The sequence below is a fragment of the Equus przewalskii genome, chromosome 1 (genome assembly GCF_037783145.1).
Source record: "Equus przewalskii isolate Varuska chromosome 1, EquPr2, whole genome shotgun sequence".
In the NCBI taxonomy this organism is placed as follows: Eukaryota; Metazoa; Chordata; class Mammalia; order Perissodactyla; family Equidae; genus Equus; species Equus przewalskii.
The window spans coordinates 184557915-184572254 of record NC_091831.1 but is presented as its reverse complement, the minus strand read 5'-3'; the positions used below and the strand labels follow the sequence as shown (position 1 = coordinate 184572254).

The window sequence follows — 14340 nt, the reverse complement described above, 5'->3', positions numbered from 1 at the left end:
TCTTTTGAACGTTTAAGGAACAAAGTTTTTATTTTTCATAGCCTTTTGAAAATTTAAGCAACAAAATGTATATTTTTCAATGCCAACATTAAATCTGAATACATATCACTGTTATGGGAAAAGTTTTATTTTATTTATATGTCAGACTTGGAAGATAGGCAAATGGGTTTTCCTAAACACATTTCTGTTACATTTTTACAGCTCAAGTGCCTCCCTGACTTGCTGAAGGTTGAAATCTAGATGGCGGTTCTCTTGCCTCATAAAGGTCTGAAAGAACGAAGCTGCATGCTGTGGGGCTTAAGTCAAGAGCCCTTTTCTCCTAGGAGCTGTGGCAGAGTTCAAAGGAGGGAGAGATGTAGTACCTTGTCCGTCCTCAAACAGCTTCCTGCTCCCTGGGAGGATGTAACTCGCTTCCTAACACAGACAAAGCATCACACCAGGCAGAGACATGCCAGCAGGAGCCACCACTACCACACGCCTGGTCTAGCCCAGAAGAAGGGACTCTGCTGAGTAACCACCTCCCAGACCCAAACAAACCCTCACGCATCCCAGCCCCTTGGCAGTTGAGAATATATTTCAAAATCTCAACAGAAAATAGATTATATGTGAAAATGCATTAATTTAGATCCTATATACTGATCACAAATTCCCTGAAAACTTATTGGTCAGAAACGCAAGTCTACATCAAGAATCCATAAGCCAATTAAAGAAAATTTGTTTTATAAAATTAGACAACTTCCATCAGCTTTCCCTGTGAGGTTTTACGCTATGATTGAAATTCACAAAAACTTCTCTTTCCACTTCTTAGACACCAGAAAAAGCAAGTATTTCAGGAAATTACAAATCATCAGTTCAACCTCCTTTTTGCAGATTTAAAATGAATGTGAGCTCAGTTAACGAACACTTGACGTTAAAAAATTTTATTTTAAAAAGATTTATTTGGAATTTATTTAAATTCTACATGACACAACACTTCTTAAAAACTATTCTGTGATCTGATTTTCTTAAATTCCTTTAAGATCACATTTGAAAATCTTGGGTTTATTTGAACTAAAACTTCCTTAAGTATGTTAAATTTTCCGAATCTCCTTCTATAATTACAAGTAACAGGAGTTTCTCAACAGAAATTTCAGAAATGGCACCATCGCAGCTGATCTTTGCTTCAGTGTGACACTCAACTATGCAAAACATTAACTTTACCACTATATTTAGATAGGTTTAGTTAAGTATAGAATTCTATTTTCTTTGGGGAAAAAACTCTTAAAGCATCTCTGACTGTTGTGATAAAAAATATGCAACCACACAAAATTCCACTCTGATTTTTGGCTCACGTACATCATTAACTTTACTGCTGAGGTTTTTCATGACACCATATTACTTCAGCCTAAGATCAGGCTGATAAACCATTAATATTTTTCAGTCATGGGCTTGGAAGTATAGAATAAAGGTACTGTCCATCAGTTACTCTTGAGGGAAAATATCCCTCAAGCCCTATTTAAGAAGTAGATTTTATACAAGATTTTGATATTTTCTAATTATTCTACAGCATCGTTATGGTCACAGATTACCACCCACTGGAAGCTAAATCTAAACAATAGTTAACTTAGTAAATCTAAAATTTGCTGGCACTAGCAAATTATAAGATATGGCTGTTGCCCTCGAGAAACCTCTAACAGAGGTGCGGAGCTGGAAAACGTAAATAAAAAGACAACTGCACAAAGCAGCGTGCGCGAGATTCCAACGACGTGACACCGGCAACGCGCAGCTCCACTCGGTGGAAGAGGAGGTGGCAGGACCCGGACTGAGGGTGTCCCTGTTTGAAGGGACAGCGAGAATTATTCGGCCAGACTTAGGAGCTCTGAGAGGACCCTGGAAAATAAGTGTCTACGACTCAAGGACAGCAAACGCGCCCATGACCACAGGGGCGGCAACAAGGAGTAAAGCCTGCAGGATGGAAAACACCAACGGCCACTTGGTCTCAAGGGTGGGGCAGGAGGATCTTCGAGGGGGACTATGGGGGACTGCAGAGCACACGACCCGTGTAAAAGGGGAAGCAATCTTTCTCCAAAAGATCACAGCCACACTTTCCAGTTTTTTAAAAGGTGTAAAATTCAATTTTTTTTAATGCAAAATTTCTCAATTTTCAAATGCTGGCAAATAAACGTTTCATGTGTTAAAAAACAAAATACGTCTGCAGCCAATCTTGCTGGTGGGCCACCCGTGTGCAGGTCTGGGTTGGCACGTTGAATTCCATGCTAAGAAGTCTGGACTTCATCCTGCAGTCACCGACTTCAGAGACTTAACGTTTATTTCAAGATTTGCTTAGCTTTATACCTCTGCACACTCCAGTTTACCGTGTGCAACACTTGGCACTGACAAATTATTTCACACTGGCCCTGTGTGAGGATTTCTCTGTTACAAGTCAATTATGTTCATTTAACTAACTGTACAGTGACTTACAAGTTTCAGCTGAAAAAACAGTCACAGCGATACTAATAACACAGTGTCGACGTGGCGGTCAGAGAACGCTGACGTGATGCGTATAGACCACAACCCGCTGGAAACACACTTAGAACCACTGGAGCTCCACGTCTCAAAAACACGCTCCGTAACCCACTGCAAATGAAGTCTTTGCCCTTTCCAGCATTTTCCTGTAATTAGCAACTTTCTAAAGACTATTACCATAGTTTCCTTTATTACCAAACACTTGAACACATGTAATAAAAGTTTTAATTCTATCAGTCACTGTAAGCTTTTAACTATCCAAAAACAACATTTACGCATTAAAGGCCTATGCGCTAGCATTTTAACAGGCTTAGAGAAAGAAAAGATAATTAGCATCAGGGACTTGTTGATTTGTCTTGATGACAGTGTTACAAAAAGTCAGTGCTGTAATTCAAAGGTAACTCCCAGAAGAAAAAATTCTTGGTGCATAATTATGATATAAAAACAGCACTCTGAAAATTGCTTCATCGCATGCTTTGAAATAATATTCACAATGACAGCCAGCAACAAATTATAGAAGAAACCTTAAACAAGCCACGCTTCTATTATTTGACTTGCTCTGGCTCTGGGGAACCCCTAACCCAAGCCATCCACTCTGTGAATGGAGGCTTCCAGGCCAGCGGGCACGACTACGTGTGCACAGGTCAGCTCACGTCTCCCTCGGGCCCTGCTGCATCCTTTCCACACAAAAGGATCAATGGGTTGAATTAAAGAACGTGCCTTTATTAGAAAAAACAGAAGACAACACAAAGTGACAGTGCTTCCAGGATATAGTTTTCACCCAGAGGGATTCAATAAAAAATAAAAAACTGCATTTCTATTTCAAAGGAAACAGACTACAATCTCACTCTAGAGCTGCACCAATGACAACCAGGGGAGGATCAGGGCCGCTCACCCTCAGGGCGCCCAGCATTCCCAAGTCCCACCCACCCCGTGCTCCATCCCACATACTGAAACGTACTCACATCCAATACCGAATATTTATATATAACAGAAGAAGCGGAACTAGAAATAAGAGTCATCTTTCATAAGCTTTTCATTCTCTCCTGAGCCCATTCCAGTTGGGTTTTTTCCCTGCCCCGCCACTGATACGCTCTTGTCAAGGTCACCAATGACCTCAAAGTTGCTAATCCCGCGAGCAGTGCTCAGTGTGGCCTCTCTGGCCTCTCAGCAACCCCAGCAGCTGACTCACTCTCCTCCCTGGAGGCTATCCCTGACTTCAGGGATGTGCTTCTACCTTCCCTCGGGGCTCTGGCTGCTCCTTCTCAGTCTTCTTCATGTCCTCCTTATCAGCTCAGCCTCCAAAGACGGACGCGCCTGAGGCTCAGCCCAAGTCCCTTACCACAGGCAGCAAAGTAACTCCTAGTTTCTTCTCCCCACCGTGCAGGTCCACAGAATCAACAACATCTTCCAACAACAACACTGTTACTTAGGGAACGGAGACATTTAATTAGGTCTCCTATGTCGGAAATTTGTGCATAATACCTTTGGCTTAAAATGCTTTCTTAGGAGATTTCTTCTCTCCTCTACAAACTGTCAACACTGATACAACCCAAGGCTTGGTCCATGGACTTCTCCTGTCTACACACACTCCCTAAGCGAACTCATCCAAATTCTGTTGGTGACTTGCAAACTTGTATTTCCAGCTTGGACCTCTTCCTTAAACTCGGGATTCCTGTATCCAACAACCCACTCAACTTCCCCACTTGGAAGTCGAACACAACCTGTTCAAAACAGCTCCTGGCTATCTTTCCCAAACCACTCCTCCAGCAGATCCCATCTGGTTCCGGGCAGCTCCCTCTTTCTGCAGGAAGCCTTGGGTTATCCTCACTCTGATCTCTTACTCACACGCCTCAAACACATTCAGGAAATCTTATTGGTTCGACCTACAAAATAAATCTTGGTCATTCCTCACCACCTCCTCCACTGCTACCAGCACCTCTCAACTGAGTTATTGCCAACGGCTGCCAACTCGTGTCCCTGCTTGCACTCTTGACCACCCGCTCCATCCTCCTATCTCAACACGGCAGCCAGTGATTCCACTAAACCGCCAGTCAAATCACCTTGCTGCTCCGCTCAAAACTCTCCAATGAGTCCCCATTTCACTCAAAGCAAAAGCCAAAGTCCTTACAATGATCCACCAGGCGGGCCCCATACAAAGTGCTCCCAAACCTCTTGGGCCTCCTCCGCTCCGGCTCTGTGGCTTTCTCACTGCTCCTTGACCACACCGCGCACTCTTCCATCGGAGGCCTTCGCCGGACGTCCTGCTGGAACGCTCTTCCCCGGGCCCTCTGCAAGGCCAGCTTCCTCCCTCAAGCAGTCTCAGTGAGTCCCCCCGGACCTCACTGCTTCACACGCCCCGCGTCCCTTCTCCAGCACTCCTAGCGTCCCACACTTGGCTCTGCTTCTTTTTCCAGTCACACTTATTACCTCCTAAAATACTATAAAATCTGCTTTGTTGTGATTATTGTTTGTCTCCTAAGAGGATATAAGCTCCACGAAGGCTTTCTTCTTTATTTTGTTCACTGACTTATCTCCGGGGCCTAGAACTGTGCCTGGCACACTGTAGACATAGGTTATGTTTAATGAATTTAATTAAAAATTTAAGAATTTCAACTTCAAAGTTTTCTTTTAATAGTTGAGCCTTTTACCAGATCCTGAACATTTCTGTTGCTTCTAGAAAAGGCCCTTTGTAACTGAAGAACACAAAGATCCCAGCCTGACCTCGTGGCCCAACACAAATCCAGTGGCCCAAGGGAAGCTAGGGACGTCCCACCCCTGGCCATCAGTGATTCTGCTCCGAAAAACCAGGACTCCTATGAACACTCACCTGGAAATGCCTAATACCTTTCCACACATGGATTTTGTTTCCCCACCCAGACAAGACACACTCTGCAGGACTTGCACAAAGTATTCAACACAGTCTTAGAAACTTCACAAAGACATAAACCCTGTTTTTTGATGAACTTAGGGAACATTTTAAAGCATTAAGTTTACCAAGTTCAAGATGTTAGACAACGCCTAACAGGGCCCAGGGTCATCGGGAGCGGCCCCCTTTAATGAACAGATCAGAATGATACATCATGATTATTCTGGAGCATCCTGTGCCCATTTTGCCCGGGCTTGTAATTATGCTATTTAGATGTAAATGTGCCTTTCTAATGTGCTTAAGTTTGTTTTTCTTAAACACTCCGTTTGAAACTTTCAGGCTATTAATTTCCTTTGAATGAATGGTTTAAAATCTCAAGTTTTGGGCCTCATAACAGAACATTGCAAAGGTCTGACCCACATTCTATAAACTGTGCCAATGGTGGGGGTGGGGCTGGAGGAACAAACAGCAACTCCCCCTTATACCTAATAGCAGCTGTCTCTAAAAAGACTCATGTGAAACCTATGGTACAAGAGCAAAGGCGTGGGCCACAGGTACTCTTTAAGTTTAAAAGCACTTTGCACATTAATCATCATACAGATAAGTTTTTAAATCGGTAGATTTACCTTTTGGCATCTGAAAGGAAATACTTATCTAGCAGGCAGAAGCTGGGGGACCGAGACTGCTGGAAATTAGAAAAGAATTAGGAAATATAACTCACCCAACTGGTGATCAGCAGGACAGGCCAGCTGCCGTTGGCGCAGCAACACACCGCCCACTACCTCTAACTCAGAATACCAGGTTTTCTTGCCCACTTCATGCCATCAAAAAAAGAAAATATAACAAAATCTTGTAAATTGCTTGTAAACTAAGGCTTAGGAGCTTCCAAGAAAACTATAAATCCCTCTGTATGTCGTTTCTTTTTGTGTTAAGTAACAAGAACTAACATTACTTGATTCTGTGTCAGACCAGGCCAGCTGCTTCATAGGGACTATTTCACTTAGAACTCAAACAACCCCATGGGACCGTTACTATTACTGTCCTCATTTTACAGACAGGAGAAAGAGGTTGAGAGAGTGAAGCACCTTCCTGGAGATGACGCAGAGGGGAACAGGGAGCCTGGGCCTGGCCTCCAGAGGCCTGATGGCAAAGGCCTCGTTCACTGCCACATGTCACCCCTCACTTCCGTGCCGCCTTTCACGTTTTAGTCTTTCCTGCACTATTCTGCACTATCTCCACGGGCGGCCCTCTGGGGAGCATGCTTTTCACTGTCTAAGGTCACACGCTCAGCCTTTGCTGCACAAGCAGCATCTCAGTCTTCCAAGCAGGATACAGTTACCGCCTGCTGTAAAACTCCTGCTATTTACCTGTCGTCCACCCTCCTAATGAGCCCAAGTCGAAATTCGGAGCCTTTTCTTGAACCAGGAAAAACGTCCTTTTTCTCTGTTGGGAAATTTCAAAGATACACCTACACCGACAGTTTCCTTTGTAAGCACTTCATCTGTTAGATTTCTCATGACCTCTGTTTCAGGGAAGTGCTTCCTGGGCATGGCCACAGACCACAGCGTCAGAATCTTACTGTTGTTTTAGGTAAACAGGGATGGGATGTTTCAGAGGATATTTAAGAAAAGATAATCTGAAGGGGGGTGGGAGGAGGGGAAAAGTGTGTAGAAGAGGAGGCATAATGGCAGGAAGAGGGGAAAAAAATCTTTTTTTGCAACACCTTCTTAAGAATGAACTATTCTGAAAATATTCAGAAAGCAGTCCTTTGAAATTAGGGTTCATCTAGGTCATTTACGGATCAACAAGGAGTCAGGAGGGCCCCACAACATCACCTACCTGGCACTCATGACCCAGGTCGCCCTGGAGAGCCCTGGAAGGGGCAGAGAGGAGAAGAGGGTGCGCAGGAGCCCCAGGCGCCATCTGGGGCCGAGCGGGCGGGCTCGAGGGGGACTCTGCCTGGCGGGTGCTGCACCACTCACTTCGGGCAGGGCCCAGTCTTTCTCAACAGAGCCCCAGACACCTTTGCAAGAACCGGAAAGGGCACTCCACCCTCCAGGCAGTGGATGACCGCAGAGTGGGGCTGGGTTTGACCCTCGATGGCACCAGTCTAGACAAGACTCAGCGTCAGAAGCAGCTTCTACTCCTGGCGCTGTCATCAGCCGAGACCGTGCAAGTCACTGAAGCTCACAGGGCCTCAGTCCCTCCATGTCTAAGAAACAGTGGGCTGGCTATCACCTAAGGGCCCTCCCACTTCCCAGTTCTCAACGGAAATCCGGCAACATCCACGGGCACGTCTAATGGTGTCCCTGAGGTGCTGGGACACTGTGCAGAGTGGAGCCTTCAAAGTCTTTGTGACACTATATCTCTCTCACATTTCTGAAGTAGTTTTTCTCTTTTAATCTTAAGACTATACTCTCCTTTCTACTCCAAAGTGCTCAATTTTTCTTGAGCCATCAGGTCACACCCCACATATCAGCCCCAGACTACCCAAATGTCCATCAACGGACAGATAAACTAGGTACATCCATTCACAGAAATAAAAGGAGGACATCCTGACACCGGCATCAATTTGGACACAGCACTATGTTGAGCTAAAGAAGACACACAGGGGTCGGCACAGTGGTGCAGTGGTTAAGTGCGCACATTCCGCTTCTCAGCGGCCTGGGGTTTGCCAGTTTGGATCCCAGGTGCGGACATGGCACCACTTGGCAAGCCATGCTGTGGCAGGCGTCCCACGTATAAAGTAGAGGAAGATGGGCATGGATGTTAGCTCAGGGCCAGTCTTCCTCAGCAAAAAAAAAAAAAAAAAAAAGAGGAGGATTAGCAGTAGTTAGCTCAGAGCTAATCTTCCTCAAAAAAAAAAAAAAAGAGAGAAGACACACAAAAAGAACTTAAGATTCAATTGCATTTAAATGCAGTCCAGGAACAGGTTAAAATCAACCTATGGCAATAGAGGTCAGGACCACGGCCACCCCTGGGGCAGGGCTTACGATGTCAAGAGGGGCTTCTGGGCGCTGGCAACATCTGCTTTTTGATTAGGATGCTGACTGCCCGGATATGATCACTTTGTGCTGTACATTACCGATCTGTGCATTTTTCTGGTTGTATGTAATTATTCAGTAACAAGTTCAAAGAAATAAAGTCACAGCGCCCCCACCCCCACCTGCCATCTGTGAACCTGGACAGCACAGTGCTGGTACCCGTGGGGAGAAAACTAACCACATTTCATTTCATGTGAACCAGACAAAGAACTGCTGGAAAAGCTAAGGGAGAAACTTCATTAACTTCCTAAAATCTTCCTTCAGAACTTGCTTGATGTTTATAATTTTCTCCTTCATGTGAAACTGCGGTGATAAGCTAGCACACACTACTGCTTTTTCCTCGGTCGTGATATAACAGAGAAACGCTGTTGCTCAAAGTTCTCTAATGCATGTGTACAAAGGTGAAGAAAGTAGAAAACACCTGAAATATCCCAGGAGAACCAATTTGGAACACTGAGCTTCTAAACAGAGCTCTGAGTCAGAAACATCCCAATCATCACATTAACGAGACAACCTGGCTAGTGACCAAATCCCTACCTTGTTCTGAACTCGCTGCTGGTGAGGCCACACGGGGCGGGGCAGGTGGGACGAAGCTCCCAGACCCGGCCTTCTCCTTCGGCCTGCATCTGGTTGATCTGAATTTGGTTCAGCAGCACAGCTGTCTCCTCCTGAAGTAACACAACCAGCCACAGAACAGTGACTTCTCCCCCTTCCCCGCATTCTAGAAGCCTCTCTGACCAACATGGGAGACTGCGTGCGTGCTCCACTCGAGACATACAGAGTGACCCCACACAAACCTGCATCCGAGGCAACGCCACCACTCAACCTCGGGACAGCCTGGAGCTCAGAGAGCTTGTTTTCACTCAAAACCTTCACCCGTTACTGCTGGAGGGCCTTCTGGTCCCACCCGTGGGTGGCCGACACCAGCTCTCCCAAATGCTGGGGGACTAATTAAATATTTGTGGACTCATTGGGCTTAGACAAAAATGTTTCCAGTCTTTGAACTGGAAAGTGGCCTGGGGTGGGGGACAGTCAGAAGCACCCGGTCCCTGAACATTACTGAATACCAAACGAGTGACTCAACAGGACGGCAGGCGAGGCTCCCAGGGCAAACACCCCTCAGCAGCGCGACTTCATGTGTGCAGACCTCACTTCTAATCCTTCTTTTCTCAGCTGAAAAGATCTTATTTAATTTCTACTTTTAAATAGAAAGTCCTCCCTACTTCAGCTTTGTTTTAAATACTCATCCTTCTAAGTTTTCCTTGCAATTCAATGCCTAGTATTCTACTTCTTCCTTCCTCTCACATTCTCTATTTAACTTGTTCGTACTTATTTTTAAAAGCCCCCAAAGGCTCTTCCTCAGGATAATGCGCAGCTCAAAAAGGCCCCCCAACTACCCCCATATCAAACTTTAATGACAGAGGCCAACAATATCATTTTTCCTTTTTGGGTTTTAAGAAAGATACGTTTTAACCAAAATTTTGCCACTCTTGAAATTCCATCACTAAATCTTTCCTATTCCTCCCTCCTGCCTTCAATTGTTTAACACACAATCACAATGTAATCAAACTCCTAAAATGTGTAATTATATAGCCACACAAAGACTTCCTAGAATATATATAACCTCAAGTGTGCAACACACACCCTTTATAACTCTGGCGTTAGGAGTACAGATGAGAAAACACACTGGAGTTTTCTTAGAAGTGGTGCTGGCTTTTCTTGTTGGTGGGAGAGGAGGATGGAAGACCATCACACAAGGACCGACTGTTGTATCCGAAACCACGGACTGTGTTATGACAGGATTCTAAGGAAGACTATAAACACACTTAAGACATTTTTTCTTTAAAAGAAGAAAGCTGAAATTACATAAAGCAGAGAGAAAGCTTCTATAGTTTACCCACGGAGGACACAACACTGGACCCCTCCAGTTTCCCCTCTTATGAGACAGACAGAGGCTTCATCTACCAAACCAGGGCACTTGTGTGGTTCGTATTAAGGCGTAGTAGGAAAAACCCATCTTTGTATGAATGCAGAAAACTTTCTATCCTCTGGAAGACTTAAAACAAGATTAAAATAACTTGAGAAGGCCCGTGAAATGAATTCTGAACCCAGGAAACCACCTAAGGGATCATGTGTGAACGCCATCTGGGAGCCAGGCAGCCGCATCGACAAAGGGAAAACTTGTTGAGATCATCCAAATCTAAAATTCACATACATTTTTACATCTGGACTGAATTAATCTTTTCTTGGTACTGGCTTTCATGTAATAAAATAATTGTTTGCAGCTTTTGGGGGTTTTTTTAATCCACAGCCTTAGAAATCAAAATGTGCAACATCCAAGCTGAGGACCACAAAGGATCCCTTTATCAAAAAAGCGAGTTGTGAGACAGAACTCACTGACACTAAACTCTGGACCTGACATCTCAGTCCCAAACAATTCCGCCGAAACTTTCATTTCAGGCGTCTGCCACAAAAGGCTACACCAGTCTATTATGTCATAAGTTCTGAAAGCCAAAAGCTCTATAAGCATAGTTAAAAGTGGAAATACAGTCCAGAAACCACAAAAGCTCTATACCCCCCACCCCCTATTCAGCTGGCCTAGCTGAATGCGTTTTTAAAGAACTCAGAGCTAAAAATTATCACCCAGCACAGGGAAACTTGGCTTTCAAAAGCAGTGTCTTCATCCTGGCCCGTACTGTCCTCCTGTAGAGAGAGGGACATGCTACATCCGCAGTTCAAGTTATGTCCTTGGAGCGGGCAGCTTGCTCCTGTTGTCCCCCAAAACGGAGGCGTGGGGGGACAGAGGGGCTTTCGGTCCCCTGGAGGGTTCGGAGCCCCGCAGGTGGGTGCAGTCCGGCAGCGCCAGTCTCAGGCGCTCTTCCCAGCAAGGCAGAGGGGAGCGAGTGCACGTTACCTCCGCCTGCTTTCTGGGGAAGACGTCCCGCGGATCACTCGACAGCAGGCACCCCCCGGGGACCCTGCTCATGAACAACCCCGAAGGTCCTTTTACGTGAAACGCACATCCAACGCTCTGTTTACAAACACCGAGGAGCATCCAGCGCCAGCCGCCTCCCACCGCGGAGGCTGCGTCCCCCGTCGAACCCAGCGTTCACTTCCCGCGCCCCCCGCCCCGGCCGGCCAGACCCCGCCGCCCCGGCGCCGCGGGCTCCGGACCCCTCCCCGAGGCAGCCCCGCGGGAGCAGCCCTTCTGGCGACACATGCAACACGGAAAACTTCCCCACAAAGTTCTGGTGCCGCGAAGCACCGAGCCTGCAGTCGCAGAGGAAATGACTGACATTCTTGGAAAATGAAGCCACCAGCGGCCTCTCCAACGGCGTCTCCGAAGCCCCGAGCTACAGCCTGCGGCGACGGGGAGGGCTCCGCGCAGAAGCCCGATCCGAATCGACGCTCGTGAAGCCAGTCGACACGCGCTGCGGGTCCGCAGATGGAACGCCGGAGCCCACGCGGAAAGGGGGGGCGGGCGGCCCCCGGCCGGAGCAGCCGGGGCGCGGAGGGGCCCTCGCCCGGCCCGGCCCCGCTCCGCCCGGCTCTGACAGCCGCCCGCCCGCGGAAGGCGCCCGCCGGGCCGCGTCCCGGGACGGCCCGGCCCCCCGCCAGCGCCGCCGCCGGCCCGAGGTCGCCCCGCGCAGCCGGCGCCAGGAGCCTCGCCCGGGGCGGCGGGGACCCCGGCCCGCGCCCCCGCCCGCGGCCGCCCGAGCGCCCGCCCCCGCCCCGCCTCCACCGGGGCCCGCCGAGCCCGGCGGCGTGGGGCCCGGCCGAGGAGACCCGCGCCCCGCCCGGCCGGCAGGGGGCACCGCGCGGCCGGGGCGCCGGGCCGCGTACCTCGGGGAAGCGCCGGAGCACAGGCGCGGGCTGCGCAGCGCTCAGGCCGCCGCTCCTCCGCCGCCGCGCCGCTCCTGCGCTCCTGCTCCGGCTCGGCTCCTCCGCCCGCGCCCGCGCCCGCCCCGCCCCGGCTCCACCCCTTCCCGCCCCGGCTCCGCCTCAGGCTCCGCCCCTGCCCCTGCGGCTCCGCCCCGCACCGCCCGAGGCTCCGCCCCCGCTCCGCCTCCGCACGGCCCAAGGCTCCGCCCCTTCCCCCGCCCCTGAGGCTCCGCCCACGCCTCTAAGTCCCCGCCCACCGAAGCTCCGCCCACGCCCCGTGTCGCCGCGCCCGCCCCACCCCCTGAGGCTCCGTCCCGTCCCCGCCCCTTTCCGCCCGAGGCTCCGCCCCCGCACGGCCCAAGGCTCCGCCCCTTCCCCGCCCCTGAGGCTCCGCCCACGCCTCTAAGTCCCCGCCCACCGAAGCTCCGCCCACGCCCCTGTGTCGCCGCGCCCGCCCCACCCCCTGAGGCCCCGCCCCGGCCCCGCCCCCGAGGCCCGCCCCGCCCCTTCCCGCCCCGAGGCCCCGCCCCGCCTCGGCCCCTCGGCTGCGGGCACCGCACGTGCAGCCCCTCCGGCCCCGGCCCGGGCTCACCAAGCGTCGGGCGGAGGGGTCGGCGAGTCGGGCCGGGAGGAAGCGGAAGGACCCGCGGGCGCGCAGGGAGCCGAGGCCCCGAGAACATCCTCCGCCGCGCGCTCCCCTGCCCCGCCTCGGAGACCGGCGGCCGCGGAGGATGTTCCCGGGCCCCGGGAGTCGCCGGAACGTGGAGGCTGCCCCCCGCCTGCACTTGGGGACCCCCGGCCAGCCTGCGCCCCCGGGCCTGCGCTGGGACGGGACGCCCGGCAGAGGACGGGACGCCCACGGGCCTCACCGAGGGAGCGAGGGGGTAGGGTTCTGGGCACGACGGGCGGGTGAGGAGACGAGGAAGCGGCGGAGGACCGGGAAGGGCACGGCGCACAGTCAGTGTCTGCGGACGGAAGCCAGCTGTGACACGGCCCTGCCCTCCGATCCGGACAGGACTGTGGAGCCCTGTCGGTGGAGAGGACGCCTGGCTGTGGCCGCGGAAGCTCCCCGGGGACAGCGTCTCAGTCCCAGCTTTACATTCTGCGAACAGGACGTTAGCACCGAGCGCAGGAACGCGGTGCTTGCTCTTGCACGATTGAGCATGCATGCAGAGCTTCCTCGGACCACGCAGAGCACTTTCGGAGGATGCTGCGCTTAGGATTTAAAGTCGTGGCTCCCTTATGGATAGGAGGACAAGAACTATGTTTCAGTGACCGCCTTTTTTTTTGGTTTGTTTTGTAATGACCGCCTTTTAAATTAGTTGTATTTGATTAGCAGACTAAACTTAAAAACTGGGTAACAGTAGTTGATTACAGTGTAGGCATTTAAAAGGGGGAAGATTACACTTTTTTCCTCCTTTTAATCTTCTGTATGCATTCAGAATGCAAGCATATTTAACGCTAGTTGGTAAAGTCTTAAACTGACGTCTACTGGGATAATCCAGCATTTCATCTGTAAGATAAATGAATAATATATTACTATCTTGGAAAACAGTTCCTAAATCTGATTTCATTTCAGGCTCCTTGCATAGAAATCTACCAGAGAACATATTGTTGGATTGTGAAACATTGCTGCAGTATAAAATAACTAGGTAACCCAGCGAGCAAACACTTAAGCAGCTTTGTTTATAACATGTGTTAAGATTGGGTTTATTGTCTAGAATTAGACTGTAGCAAAATTTACTATAAGGATATTTTTTGAATCATAATGATTGTATTAACAGTGTGAATACCACAATAAACATAAACTCTTACATAATACATTTTGTAAACCAAGTACTTTAAAACTCTTAAAATCAGCTTTATAAACCCCTGACACGTCATAAAATCCTGAAAGCAACACATAGTCCACTCAAGATGGAAGTGGAGTTGAGAAGGGATGGGTTGTTTCAGACATTTCTTATCATAGGAAATGTTTTCCTATACTTAGCACAGTAAAGAATGTGATTTGGGGCTGGCCCATGGCCTAGTGGTTGTGTT

The 14340-nt window shown here is 49.3% G+C and overlaps 1 protein-coding gene across 12 annotated transcripts in view; it reads right to left on the bottom strand.

Annotated features, from left to right (window-relative positions):
• Nucleotides 1-14340, bottom strand: part of FRMD6 (FERM domain containing 6) — a 279784-nt gene that overhangs the window by 56851 nt on the left and 208593 nt on the right. For 2 of the 12 annotated variants that reach the window (XM_070630328.1, XM_070630344.1), the window contains exon 1: nt 12262-12395. The exons of 5 other annotated variants lie outside the window; for them this stretch is intronic. The gene's annotated coding sequence lies outside the window, so the exon portion shown is untranslated. Of the gene's footprint in view, nt 1-6095; nt 6189-8955; nt 9087-10062; nt 11123-11714; nt 11885-12261; nt 12396-14340 lie in introns of those variants that run through there. 5 more of the 12 variants (XM_070630342.1, XM_070630370.1, XM_070630354.1 and 2 more) reach the window with 4 other exon arrangements.